The sequence below is a fragment of the Helicoverpa zea genome, chromosome 8 (assembly GCF_022581195.2).
Source record: "Helicoverpa zea isolate HzStark_Cry1AcR chromosome 8, ilHelZeax1.1, whole genome shotgun sequence".
Classification (NCBI taxonomy): domain Eukaryota; kingdom Metazoa; phylum Arthropoda; class Insecta; order Lepidoptera; family Noctuidae; genus Helicoverpa; species Helicoverpa zea.
In genome coordinates, this window is record NC_061459.1 from 10,382,397 (window position 1) to 10,396,300 (window position 13,904).

The window sequence follows — 13,904 nt, forward strand, 5'->3', positions numbered from 1 at the left end:
CGCTAAAGTAAACAAAAACCCTGATAGAAACAAGCTTAAGCGATATTGAAAATAGGCTTTATTTTTCGGTTGATTTGACGAGAAATATAAGCCGACGCCCAATGGAACCGAAATTTTGACGTCATTACAATAATTGGCCCGTATTACGGTATTGTGTACAATAATCGCGGGATGAATGTAAGCATGAGATCCACGTACGTCACACGTCATTTAACCGGTTCTATTATGCCGTATACGAAAAGGCATTATTCATTTTTTATTCCAAATCGTTTAGCTATAAAATATTCGCAAAAACTTCCACATGTCGTTTGAAATTACTCCCTTTTATATTTCCACAATCGGCGTTAAGCGTCACTTTGCTCGAACCTGGGGCGATAAAGAGCGCCTGCGAGATGAGATAAGACGAAATCCTCCGATAACATACCTACCCTTTATCGGGGTGTTCACACGGATTTATATCTCTCCGGAGTTCCTGGTGCTCACAAATGACTCGCATTACTGCAAAATGGCTTCGTTAACCGACTGCGCAGCCCACGTTGGTTACCTTCAGGTACCTTTATGTGGAGCATGATTAGAAAGCTTCATAAAATATTTAAGAGCGATGGTATCTCCAATATTTACGGCTAAAGGATCAGCGCATAAGATAAACGGCTTAATATTGTCTCTATCGTCTCGCGTGTCAGTGTAAACACAAACATATAATTAACTCGATGAGCATTTTGAAGCACTTTGAAGCATATAATTATTGCACTGTCCTTCTACGTCTCACTTATTTGCTCTGGAGAAAATAGTAGCCTTCCCAGTATATGTCGCAAAAAGCTTTACGTTATAAAAATGGTACGAGGCGAAACACCACATACTTATATTGCTACTTATAGTAACTCTAGATATGAAGTCTTACAAGAACCCCTCATATATTCCGATATTAGTTCGTCCTCATTATTGTACACGGCGTGTTTGTATACGGAGCTACATTTCACTTCCGACGCCAAACATATTGCTCGTAGAGCATCATCAGACAAAGCGGCTAATGGCTTTATCTTCCGTTGCCCCTCCACTGATCTTAATCTAACCCGATATTTTTCCTCTTCACGAATACATTAACTAAAGCTCATTATTGGGTCAATAGCATCTCAGCATTATCGACGTGTTTCAAAAGTTTCTTAGAAAAGCAATAAGTCTAATTTTATATGCGGCAAAATTGTGGGAGTTTTTTAAATAATTTCCCTTGGCGTTTAAGGAGGCAATTTGTCAACGTCGCAGAATGGAGGTACTCTCCATGTGATTCCGACTGAATTGGCCTCAGGCGCGCCCGCCACAAATAACTTCTCATTGAATACACTTTTTATACAGCCCCCTTCCATTTCATCTACATTACCATACGTATTAGCTGATTTCGTGGCTGATTTGCTGATTACTTCCTTCATACGAATTTCAAAATAATTCAGCAAAGCCAAGGGATCCTCTTGAAAATCTCGAATATTCTGAACAGAGAATGCGTATTTCACATGTTTCCTAGAATCAGCATAATTTGAAGCTCGAATATTTGCAAAAACAAAAGTATTGAAATAAAAATTTTAAAAATTTGATTCATACAGCAAAATTGTAAGAGTTTTTGCGAACAACTCCAATTAAGTTGTATCAGCTTTTGTTACCTCATACAAATTATATTTACCCACCCAAAACATAAATGTGAAAGACTGCCAAGTTCGATAATATGGGAACGCTTCGCCTATAAAAGAAATGAGATCTGAATAAGTACCAAGTTCCATACACATACCTGAGTTAAAAATAGTTACTTTTTAATGATGCTACTTGGCAAGTTTTCACACACCTTGTTATAAACCTACTAAATGCAATGAATCAAGTATTTAATTTTCTATTAAAACTTGCCAAGTAACATCATTAAAAAGTAACTATTTTTAACTCAGGTATGTGTATGGAACTTGGTACTTATTCAGATCTCATTTCTTTTATAGGCGAAGCGTTCCCATATTATCGAACTTGGCAGTCTTTCACATTTATGTTTTGGGTGGGATTTCATTTATTTTTGTAAGGTTGTTTATTTTATTTTTTGACGTGACAACGTCTTATAAATCGATGGAGCCGGCTGCACGCACGAACAAACATGACTCATGCGGCGTTACCTCGCTCTGAGGCGTTCCGTTTGGGTCTGTGGGCGGTGAGTTCGGGTGGCTCATCGTCCCTCTGTCTTCCTAGACGACAGACCCGTGTCGACGGCGCGCGTTGTTCCACGCGCTCCTCAAAGAGACGTCAGCAACCCCAGCGGGGCCCAGCAGGGCCAAGGCCTGCCGGGGCTGCGGGTTGTTCGAAAGAGATACCGCGGCCCTGGTACATAAAAGGCCTATGACGGAACACGACGATTTTAGTCAGTAAGAGTCTGACACTCCCTCACCGCTGCTAACCCACAGCGGGAGGGGTCATTTGATGATTTTACGTCGATAAAAAAAAAAAAAAAGGCGTTCCGTTTAAGGCTTGAAGTGCAAGCGAGAGCACGCAGCGAGCGACAAAGAGGCACAATCAGCAGCTACTCACGTTGTCACGTTCAACTATCGTCAGTAAAACGACTTTACAGACAATGGTTTTTTTCATATGACTAAGTTAGTTAAGGAAATGACTCATTTATTCTATCTTTCAGATTTTTTAATATGCACGCTTCTTACAAAGAAATGAACTAGATTTACCAACTGACTGACATGACATGTTATCATATATTATGTTTGTAGATCAAAGTTACACATTCGTTATTTTCGAAAGTGACTCACACTTGGCCGTTTTCAGATTTTTACTTTACTTTGACTAAATACAAACCTTTGTAACGAATTTCAGATCGGTACGACCATTCGAAGATATATTATATAAATATAGATAAATTTAGTTCGTTTTAGTTCCTTAGGGGTATAAAACACCTTCATTATTTTAAAACCGACTCACACTTGACCATTTTCAGATTTTTCCCTTTACCTTGACATAAAGACCTACCTCCATGCCAAATTTCAAGTCAATACGACCATTGGAAGTGGTCTAGGTTTTTGATGAGTGAGTCAGTCAGTCAGTCAGTCAGTCAGTCAGTCAGTGAGTGTATAGTAAAAATAGCGATTTTCTGACGTCAATATCTCAAGACCTACAATAGGTATATTAATGAAATTTTGTATTTTAGATAAGTGAGGGGGTCTCAACAGATACTAGAAATTTGATATGCGTGAACAAAATAGATTTTGAGTTATAGGGGGGTCGAATTTGGCCCGAAATGGTTCGTGTAATATAACCCACGGCCGGTGTGTCGCTTTTTTTGCTCGAACTTGGCGGACACACTGCCGTGTGTCTAGATTTTTAAAACATTCGTATTCCAATTTCTCATCACCTACAACAGAGTCACCACAAATATTACATTTGTGTAGATAATCATGAAAAATCCGTTTTATTTAGCTTCACCATTTCTATCTGAAGGATGTTATTTGAATTGCAGCATCCCTTAAGGAGTTGGTTTGGAATTCGAAACTATTGATTCGTCTGAAGACCTCGCCATAACTTTTAATAGGATCAACTTCTTTACCGCAGCTTCTACTTAAATAACTCGAAGGTTTTATCCGTTCTCTTTGATTTTATTTAAAAGTCAGAACATTTTTAAGGCTTTGTTGTAATTCAAACTATATAAATATTACTCTTCATTATAATAGGTACAAGTAGGATAATCAAGATATTTGTAGTTGTTATTTATAGTTTTTCACTATAACTTCACAGCAAAATCTTTGAGACAAAATAATAGCATACCTATATAGTATATACGTATAATATTATTTCTATTAATAGTATAAACTATACACTTTATTAAATAATTAATAGAACGATCCGGCTACCATGACAGCTAACCCGCCTAAAAGTTCTACATTTCAATATTTACAAACTTGAAGAGTACTTTGCATGTTCATGACAGGTTAACGGAAATACCTTCGTAATTAGTTTTAACAGTAATTAAAAATACTCTTTCTAACCTTAGAAATAACTTAAAATAAAACGTCAAAATATTCTTGCTGTAAAAATAAAGTGCAGCTATTTCCTATTGTTTCAATGAAATAGTTTTTCCTGGAAGAACGTTCCTGACCATCGCACTCCTAATTAAACTCCTGACAGTTCAACTTGAGCCACAATCTCAGCTTTTATCTTACAAGATTCTGCAGGAAGCAAAATATTTGTGGGTTTTATTAGATAACAACCGAGCTTTACAAAATGCGTTAACTTTGCGGAACATTATTTTCTGTTTAAGTATTCATGGCGGTTATACATTTCTTCTCGACTTTTCAAGGAAAATTAAGACAAAATAGTCTGCTCATAAAACACGTACAGCCATTCATACATCATATTTGTTTTGATGGGCAAAAGAAACTGAGCGATCCTTTATCTTAAGACAAAAATAAAGATTTCGTATTCCAGACTCGTGCTACAGCATGCAAACCAACCGCAAACAAACTTATTTCTATATTTTATTGCACGCACATGTACAGAAGCTCCTTACAAAGTCCTTTCACGTAGAAAAGTTGAAGTAAATATACTGTAAGATTATAATAAAACATGATATTATAAAAGTGAGATCAAAGGCGCTTACTGCGGAGACAAGAAACATGAGCATGCCCGGCACAGGCGGCAACATCTTGTCTCTTAACACACATTTTTTGTTCACCGCTATATTTTCTGCAAACAACTAAAACTATTATCTGCGAGAGAAATGTCTGTTCGCTCTTGAGGCTCTTTCAAAAAGTCACTTACATCGTACTTACTTTAAAAATATTAAATGTTTATTGTGGCCACGATAAAGCTCTTACTAAACGCTTTCGAGTTAACAGAGGAAATTCAAATGAAATATTTTTAGCGTTCTTCACCGAAATGACCATAACGTCTGAGTAAACTGCATTTTCTGTACAAATTATTGTTTTATTGTTCCTGTAACTGCGGCGTTGTGAGGCCGTAATAGTGCATTTGCCGTTTACGCCAGAACGCGCGCACTAATGACTAGGCGAGTACAAGAATTAAGTAAATATTCCTCCTACCTTTTGGTAACCAAATATTCATTGACTAAAAACTCACTCGTCAGTAAAATTAACGTTGAAATTGCACCACTATAAATCCTTTTGAAGTATGCCGTAAAAAGGTCCGAGAGGGTTCTTACACAAGCATTGCTGAGGCCATGTGGTTTGTATTTACATTACGAACTCAATTAACTGGCCTCGCTCGCCACAGACTGTTAGTATTTAAGGTTAAATAAGCGTACAAATTACTAAAATACCTAAGAATCAGTAGACAGTACGCCGACGCCTTCATGAAGCAAATATACCTATACTACTTCAAAATGCTCGTTTGGATGTTTAAATCAGATAATTTTACTTCATACTCGAATGTTTACGTTTACGAGTATGGCTTCTGTTTATTTTCATAGAATTCCATCGTCACATTCCGTGTATTTCAAAATATTGGCAGGTAGGGGCGGCGTATGTTCGTCCGTCGGCTGCCTCTTCAATCATGCAAGTATTTGCGGAATGTCTGAAGGAATTTTTCGATTAAGCCGCCGTCCTACTGGCAAGAACTCACCGTCATCGTATTAAACATGACTCGACAACACCTAGCTTTGGGGTTACTTTTTTCTCAGATAAATTTTGCCTCAGTAATTCACTTTTTGTTCACCCATTTGGGACGACAAACTTTTTTAATTTGATTAAAGTGCCCAAAGTAACAATGGAAGATATATTTTTCTGTCTTGGCGTTCATTATTTTTCTGGTGAACTGAAAAAATGGTTTCAAGTATGATATCTTACTTCTACTCAAAATGACAGCAGTGGCGATTGTTGGAGATGTTCACATAAAAGAGGAATGAGAACCTTGACCACCTCCCTAACAAATCATGTAAGGCGATGAACATGAAAAAAGAGAGAATAAAAACTTTTTAGTTTCTGCGAAAGTTCATCGGAATTGCGGTTGAAATTCCCTTAGTTCTAGTTGGGTACGTGCCAAATGAGAATTCTCCGCAAATTAAATACCCAAATAGATGAATTCGCTCTTTTATATTACTTGTAAGAACGGCCATTTATGGAAACATAATGTTTTAGTTGAAAGGTCGATGGAATGAATCTATCTTATTAGTTTTTTTTAAATGTTGTGCACTATTTGCAACTTCAGTATCAATTGTTTTATTACTCCAATACCCATTTTATTAAGAAGAAACCTTCAACATGTGACAGTAATCGTAGTTCGTAACATAACTGTTCAGTAACATATGTATAGTTCCCATAATGATGATAATATACTCCATTGTTATCAGTGCTATCACGATCCTGTGTCACACAGGTTAATTATTGAGTTGTCATAACTAAGTATACTAGGTAAGCTCAACTGGGACATTGGCGAATCAGAGAGCAATTTTGAGCTGTTAAGGAAAAGTAATTGTAAAGACAGAAAAATGTTAGTAAGAACTTAAGCAAGAATTCGAGTAAGTACGTGAACTGATAAAAGCCCCATTGCACGCTAGCCAGATGTATGTATAGTTATATGTAGGCTTCAAATAACTACGTAAAAGTAATATATTTTTTTTTGTAAAAAAACAAATCATTTTTTCTGTCTAAGCGAAGCAATTTGATTAATACAGCTCTCATGTAACGCGACACCGTCGGTCGACACTCTCATAAGTCAAAGGCGTCTGTCAACCACACAGACACAGCTCGTTTGATATCGACTCCAAACAAATCGACTACTTTAATTCCTTCTGTCTCCCTACCGTTGTTCTATAAGAATGACGCATTGCCATTTTCCACGCTGCGAGGCACTTTGTATTGGAAAATATATCACTTCCACGGCATGCGTTTGACATTCCACTGGATTTGCTATCGACATTATACGTCTAGATATTGTTTTAGAAGTTACAAAGATATGATGTATGAGAGTACGAGACTAGTTTTTCAATGTCCGAAGTATTGGTCCGTTGTGCTTCAACTGTTTGATATGTACGGCAATCGGCGTCTGCAAAAAAACAAATTGAATGCAGTAACTGAACCGTGCCGGACGGTGTCGTGCGCTTTGCAAAATGTCTATTGGCTTCGAATCAAAATTGTTTTTGTTACTATGCTTAATTTATAGGTATTAAAAATACGAAAGTGGATTTAATGTTTTTAAGCGAAGATAAACAATATGGCTGTACTAATATGGATGGAAAGCTGGAGACTAATACGATTTTCTTACTCGGTGCGTTAAATAGATGGCGAAACCACAAAAACAACTAGTCTTCCATAATATACGAAGGTTCGTTCCCTAATTTGAATGAAAACCATCTAAAGTTATAAAATTCAAGGGTCTAATATGATATACAGCGTAGTAATTAGGAATAAATCGGGACAATTTCAGCCGCTGTGTAGGCGTGGGCGCAAGCTATGAATATTAATTCGTACCACTTCGGGATCACATAAAGATGCCTGTGGGCGCTTTGTAAATGATGTTATTGATTACTAACTTTCTGCATTAATATTGTCTATTCTGAACTACCATAAGTCAGAATATATTCAGAAAATACTCAGTAAGGACAACATGAACAGTGATCTTTGATTTGTTTATTTTCTGCTAAGTTAATCAAATCAAATCAAATCATCTTTATTCTCAGGCAATTTGTAATTTTATTAAGAGCAGTTACTTGCTACCATAAAAACACATGCAACTACTACTACCATTTATAAGTAATCCAAGTTTGAATCAACGTTAGACGTCACAAGGATATGAAGAATAAAGCATCTTCGAAAGGTGTCTTTATATATTGAAGTAAGAAGCGTATAAATAAAGCGACTATTCACACGCGTATAAGATTACTACATCTCCTTTCTTCCCTTTCGCCAATAAATATAGCATAACATCGCAAAACCCCTCATAAAATCGAAATATCTTCAAAATAATTACATAATCGACGCTAGGACACGCCGTAAAAATGGAGAGCATAATCTAATCGGCTATCTATAAAATGGAGATTTCATTTCCATAATCCCCGTAATAAACGTTTGCTTTACCATTTTCTTCAGGGATCGGGAACAGTATTTATTCCATTCCCCGGACGAAACAGTTTCGTACCTACCGAAATTCCGTCGGAATCTATAAAACTTCGTGGATTGAATTAATAACGCGTTAATTAAAATTTAAATTAGATTCACATTGTTTTAACAGTTTTATGATATGGATACTGTTTGGTAATAACTTTGGATAGGTAGTGTCCTGAAATGGATACGGGATTCGGTAAAGCTGACACTAACAAAGTTCTTATGTTTGTGTTTGCAAAATTAAAAACTCCAAATTGTTTTTTAGACATTACCTATACAGTTTTAAACATTTAAATCGATATCTAAGGGTAAGGGTAAGGGTTTTGAATATGAACAATGTTCTTCTTAATATAACATAAAATATATCTCTATATTTCTCAAAGTCCCCCACATAAAACATACAAAGAAAACGAACTTGGCGGTAAAACACAAGATTTTTCATCTCCCCACTTACACGTAGGGTCCTACAATTAAGGCTGGTGCACACGACAGTTGTTAAATCCTCGCCATCGGCGGCCTTAACTCCGTCGGTGTAAACCCGCATTTCTTCGGCTTAGGGAACATTGCTCAGCGCTAAGACAGCCAGATCTCTGCTTTAAGGCCACTATTAGTGAGCAAACAAATCTCCTGGCTAACTTTTATTTTATGGCTAAATAGAAAAATCCCTTTGTCTTTCTCGGGAGTATTTGTATGGAAGCTTACAATATCATTAATATTATACCTAACTAACTGTATAAATGTTGAATAAGCAATGTCATTTAGCCGAGGGCTTGTATTATCTATTAAATTAAATCAATTACCTTAAGTACCGTAATAAAATATTCACGCACACATTATTGCGATAATCAATATCGCGAACCACAAACAAAACTAATTAATGATTCACAAATTGACCTTTTATCACGAAATAATCAACAGAAATAAAATTTTATCTACGTTAGATGTGTGGATTGTTATCTCAGCAGACAATTATTCCGTAACTATAATAATACGTATGTTCGGGATGTAACGTGTCGTCATCGGTTAGCAATGTAATTATCTCACAGGATCAAGTGTTATTATCTCTGGCTGAAATAATGAAAATGATGAATAATATAACAGAGAACCAACGGAGAACTAATAACTTGTAAGAGCTTACTTTAATTAAATCCGACAAAATATAGACAATAAATATCATGTTAATAGAAATCCGAAGGCAAAGAATTCCAATTAGGTCTAGAATTTAAGGGTAATAAACTCAGAAATTAATTTTCAACATAATTTTGGAAATAACAAAATTCCGATCGTAACTTACAACAAGTTCGTTGAATACCTGCGAGCTAATCTCATGATCCTTAATTATTTTTACAGACAAGAATTTAGTAACAGGTTCTACAAAAATTAATAAGTAAACAGACACCTTTCAGGTTATTAAGGTTGATTTACAAAATCTCAGCGGCTAACAAATTTCCAAAGGCCAGTACTAAGCCGACCGGTCTTATAATGATCCCTCAGGGGATAAGATCTGGCCGAGTAGCCGTGTTGGGGGCAATTCGATTAGGGCACTGAAGTACCTTGACCGCCGAATAATTGCTTACATAACTCAGACTAATGTTCTCTTGTGATTTCTACGACAAGATTGTGCTAAGTATGGATACCCTAACTACACCATGCGTGACGTCACATGTCACAGTAACAGTAACACAGTGAGGTTGCCACGTTAAGTATAATCTCGTGGGGTATTAGAAGCTTGTTCCTGCCTTCAGTCGTCGTGTTCAATCTTAGAAAATGTAACCAACCGGAGACACCATTGTTGTGTCTTCACCTCTGCTAAAGGTACAAGTCTACAAGAGCACTGCTCTTGCAGGCACATATATGCGACAGCTTTTCTGCTGATAAGTTTGTTAAATCTGACACGTGCGTGCGAATATAATAATAATGTAATCGAAAGTGGCTGAGTAATCAATCTCTATGTATGTTTTACGTTGCCTCGCGTTCCCTTCATAAACTGGCAGACTGTTTTGCATCATTTGTGTTCATGGTGAATCCAGTGAGTTAAATGATCCAAGTGTTCAGCCTTTATCCAAGCTTGTAGCAAGATACATTGACACTTATAACCGCATTACACGAAGTAGGAGTGATAAACATCGCATTAGTGGAAATGCTTCAACATACCGATGCTTTAGATAAACGAGTTGCTGGGATACACGTAATAAATGAAATGGGACTGATAAAATAAGGTGTTAATATTTCAACTGCTTTAATAGTTATTTTGAACGAAATCAGAGCTGAAATATGAGAAGTCGACGGTGTTTATGTGAGTTATTCTCAATTTGTCATTAGTACCGATTGGTCACCAACTATTTTTTCCATACACCAAATCCCAATTGGTCATTCGAGCAAAATAAATAATTTAATATTTAAATTTTGAATTTCGTTTCGTCACCCGCATAAAATTTCACGTATCAGAGTACCGTAAGAAATAAAACTGATAGAAGAAATTTTATATGAAAAACTTCGATGTAGGTAAAGGTTTTAATAGCTCTCATATAAATATAATAAAATTTACATTAAAACACGGTGAAGACAACATGGGCATTTTTATAAACCCGAAAATGTGACTCGATACTTTTTGTACCGGTAACAAAAGTACCAGGAGCCCATAACTAGCAAAGAGATTGTATAGATAAAAATATCCACAAACAAGAAAATAAATATAAAATGTAATTACCAAAAATAATTTGAATACAGGAATGAATTTTATCCAGTGCGCAAACTTTGTCAACTTATAGTTAAATAAGTTTTATAGATACGTATATTTTTATTTTGTTGTGTTTTAGTAGAAAAAAGAAAAGTTATTGATATAGAAAGATGTTCATTTTGTAACCGATTGTACGGTCACAGTCGTCATAGTTGGCACGGCGGCAACGCGAAACCGATTTACTGTCGCGAGCGCTGCTCCAAGCGCGTAAGAATAGTTGGTATCCATGTTTTGCTGATTTTAGAGCGGACAAAAGAATGAAATTTTTTTTTTTTACTGATGATGCAGATATGTTCTGTTAATGATTCTGGACCACCAGTTTTTTTTTGTGCACTGCTTAAAATTCATTTCTGTATAGTCAGCAGTTGTGTTGCACATACTACAGTTTTTTTTTTTAATTGGACCTTATTCGGATAAACAGAACGTTTCAGTTCAATTATCTTCTTAAGTATATAGTGTATAAAACGTAATATCTTGACACTCTTGACTGCTATCTTGACTCCTGTAAGTTATGCGGTCCTAGTACACGGTGGGCAGTTCCAAGGACACTCGTTGATTGGTATATTACTCATCTGATTTATGCGACCAAATGGAAAGTGGTGCCTGCTGTAATTGAAATAAAGTTTATCTTAAATTTAAATAATTTAAACTATTTAAAATAACTTTCTAACTTATGTATAATATGCCTTTAATAAAACACAGGAGCACATTATTACCTTTCAATACCAATTATTACCTACTCACGAACACAAAATAGCCAGATCACAACCTCCGCTCTATTAGTATAGAAAATCGACAATCTGATTGAAATGTGCAGGTGCTGAATGCCCATAAAACGATTGATCACTTAGTTAAAGAGGTACAAGTCCGACCAACGGACGTACACTCGAGCTACACGGTACCACACAGGGGAAGCTTGCGAATGTTCCGATCCTATTCCAAACCAATGAATGAAGTCTGTCCTATTCAGGATCTGACTGCGGCATGTGGTTATCGAATTTCAAACCGAGGAGGTTTGGTTAACACAGAAATTACCTTTCCATTGATTCGGGATCGGGACCATGTCACACTCCCAAAATGTGGTTTCCAATTAGTTTTGAGGCTTCCTACCTCGCAAAATCAATAGGTTAAATGAATCTATTTCCTATACTAACATCAAACGTTTGTCGAATAAGGTAACCGACCCGAAAAGGCCGTTTAGAGAAATAAGTGATTCGTATCGGAGCCGTAACATTGTTTGTGCCGATTCACTTGTAACATCACACTTACATAGACATACCTGACCGGGGCCGCGGGGATACGTTTGACACAGATCAAAGGAACCACAAATACTCGACGCGACTTCAATTGGAAATCAGTTACTGGCCAGTGGCTATTGCCGCTGTTGTCAATCGACCTGACGCTTCCTAATAATACCTTTATTTCTATTTCACTGAACCGTGGAACCGCTATTAGAGAAAACATGGGTATACATAAATAGGTAAGCACTATACTTTTTATTCCCCTGTTACAGCCTTTTGTTGTCCCACTGCTGGGCACAGGCCTCCTCTCACACGGAGAAGGATTGATACTTTTTATTCATGATTCTGAAAACAGCCTGACGTAGTTTTAATTCCGTATCGTATCCGTAAACGATATAAAAGTTTTGTCACGTATTCATTCCTATTTGTAATTAAATGAAATCCTCGTTTCAGTTAGTCGGAGACGCGACCTATTGATGCGTGCTGTTCACGTTTAGAAGGTGAAATGCTTCAATATTTCTCTTTTACAGCAGCGATAAGAAAAAAGTATATTTATAGCTCCACCAATGTGTTACAAAATAAAGAAACATTTTTTTATCTTTTGTTGTGAGAATGGTGTTCAAGTGATATTATCGCGGAGCGGGCGTGTTTATTCTGCTTTGATTGTTTGCGCGAGCTTGCCGTACTTTAAAAAGTTTCAGCTTTCATTTACATTATTTTATGTGTGAATACAAAACTGATTAAGTACTCTTAGTGAGGATTCTGAAGTGCATCAAAGAAAATAATAGAAAGAAATACAGGCATTATTTACGCAAAAGAAAAAGATCATGTACTTACTGCTATAAATATACAAAAATAATGGAGTACATTGTACCGAGGGAGTTATAGAAAATCACAAATCCCAGTCGTCCACATTTCTGGTACGAGTAATATTAGCAATATGTAGTCGTTTTCGCGCACAATTCGCGATACTAACAAGTGAAGCGCGATTTCCATTTCCGAATTAGTTTCCTCGAAATACTGGTTGCAGAGAGGAAAATTTTCGGCCATCGTGTCCCGTATTTTAGCTTCGCTTCAAGAATTCCTAACTGCACACAATTCTCAACCACTATGCGCATATGTGTCCTCTAAGGACTAAATTTTGGATCAACTTAGGCACGTGCCGGCTTCCGAGAACCACTTCCTTTGATGTCTGTTTACTTTCTTTTTGTTAAAGAGAAAAGAACTTTGAAGTCTCTAACAAAGCACTAGAATTACAAACGCTGAAATGCTGTTTGCTTTAAGCCTTAATTTTGCTTTCAGCATTGTTTTATTCTAACTCAATAAATGCCAGATAGAGAGAAGGTGGGATTTTAAGGATATAGAAAGCTTTTCGGCTTTGTGCTCCGTCCTAGCTTTGAATTCGACAAAGCGGTCGTCGACCCTACGATTGCCGTTGTTGACTATGGTACCTGTTAATTTTATTAAACATCAGTGACAAACATGGCAAAAGAATCGAATCATCAGATAAGTTCTTAAATAAAGTATACGCAATTTGATGAGTTTTACTCATTAAACTTAAAAATTCAATTAAGTAACTTGCTGATGGAAAGTCAAAAGCGAATTTATGCAACTCATTACCACCATCCACAAAGTGCAAAATTAATTTTATCACCAAATACAAATTAATAAAAATAAGTCACGAAGAGAAATACTGAATTTACGGGCAAGCGCTGCGTACATTAAGTTCACCAAAGCTTAATATGATATTAATTATTAAAGGAAAATGACAAAAATAAACATGAAAGATGTGTAATTACTTAAGCAAATTGTAATATAATTTGGCCTTTTCAAAGA

At 36.3% G+C, this 13,904-nt stretch overlaps 1 protein-coding gene across 3 annotated transcripts in view; it reads left to right on the top strand.

Annotated features, from left to right (window-relative positions):
- LOC124632695 (CD151 antigen) overlaps positions 1-13,904 on the top strand; it is a 142,519-nt gene that overhangs the window by 104,707 nt on the left and 23,908 nt on the right. The gene's annotated exons all lie outside the window — the stretch shown is intronic.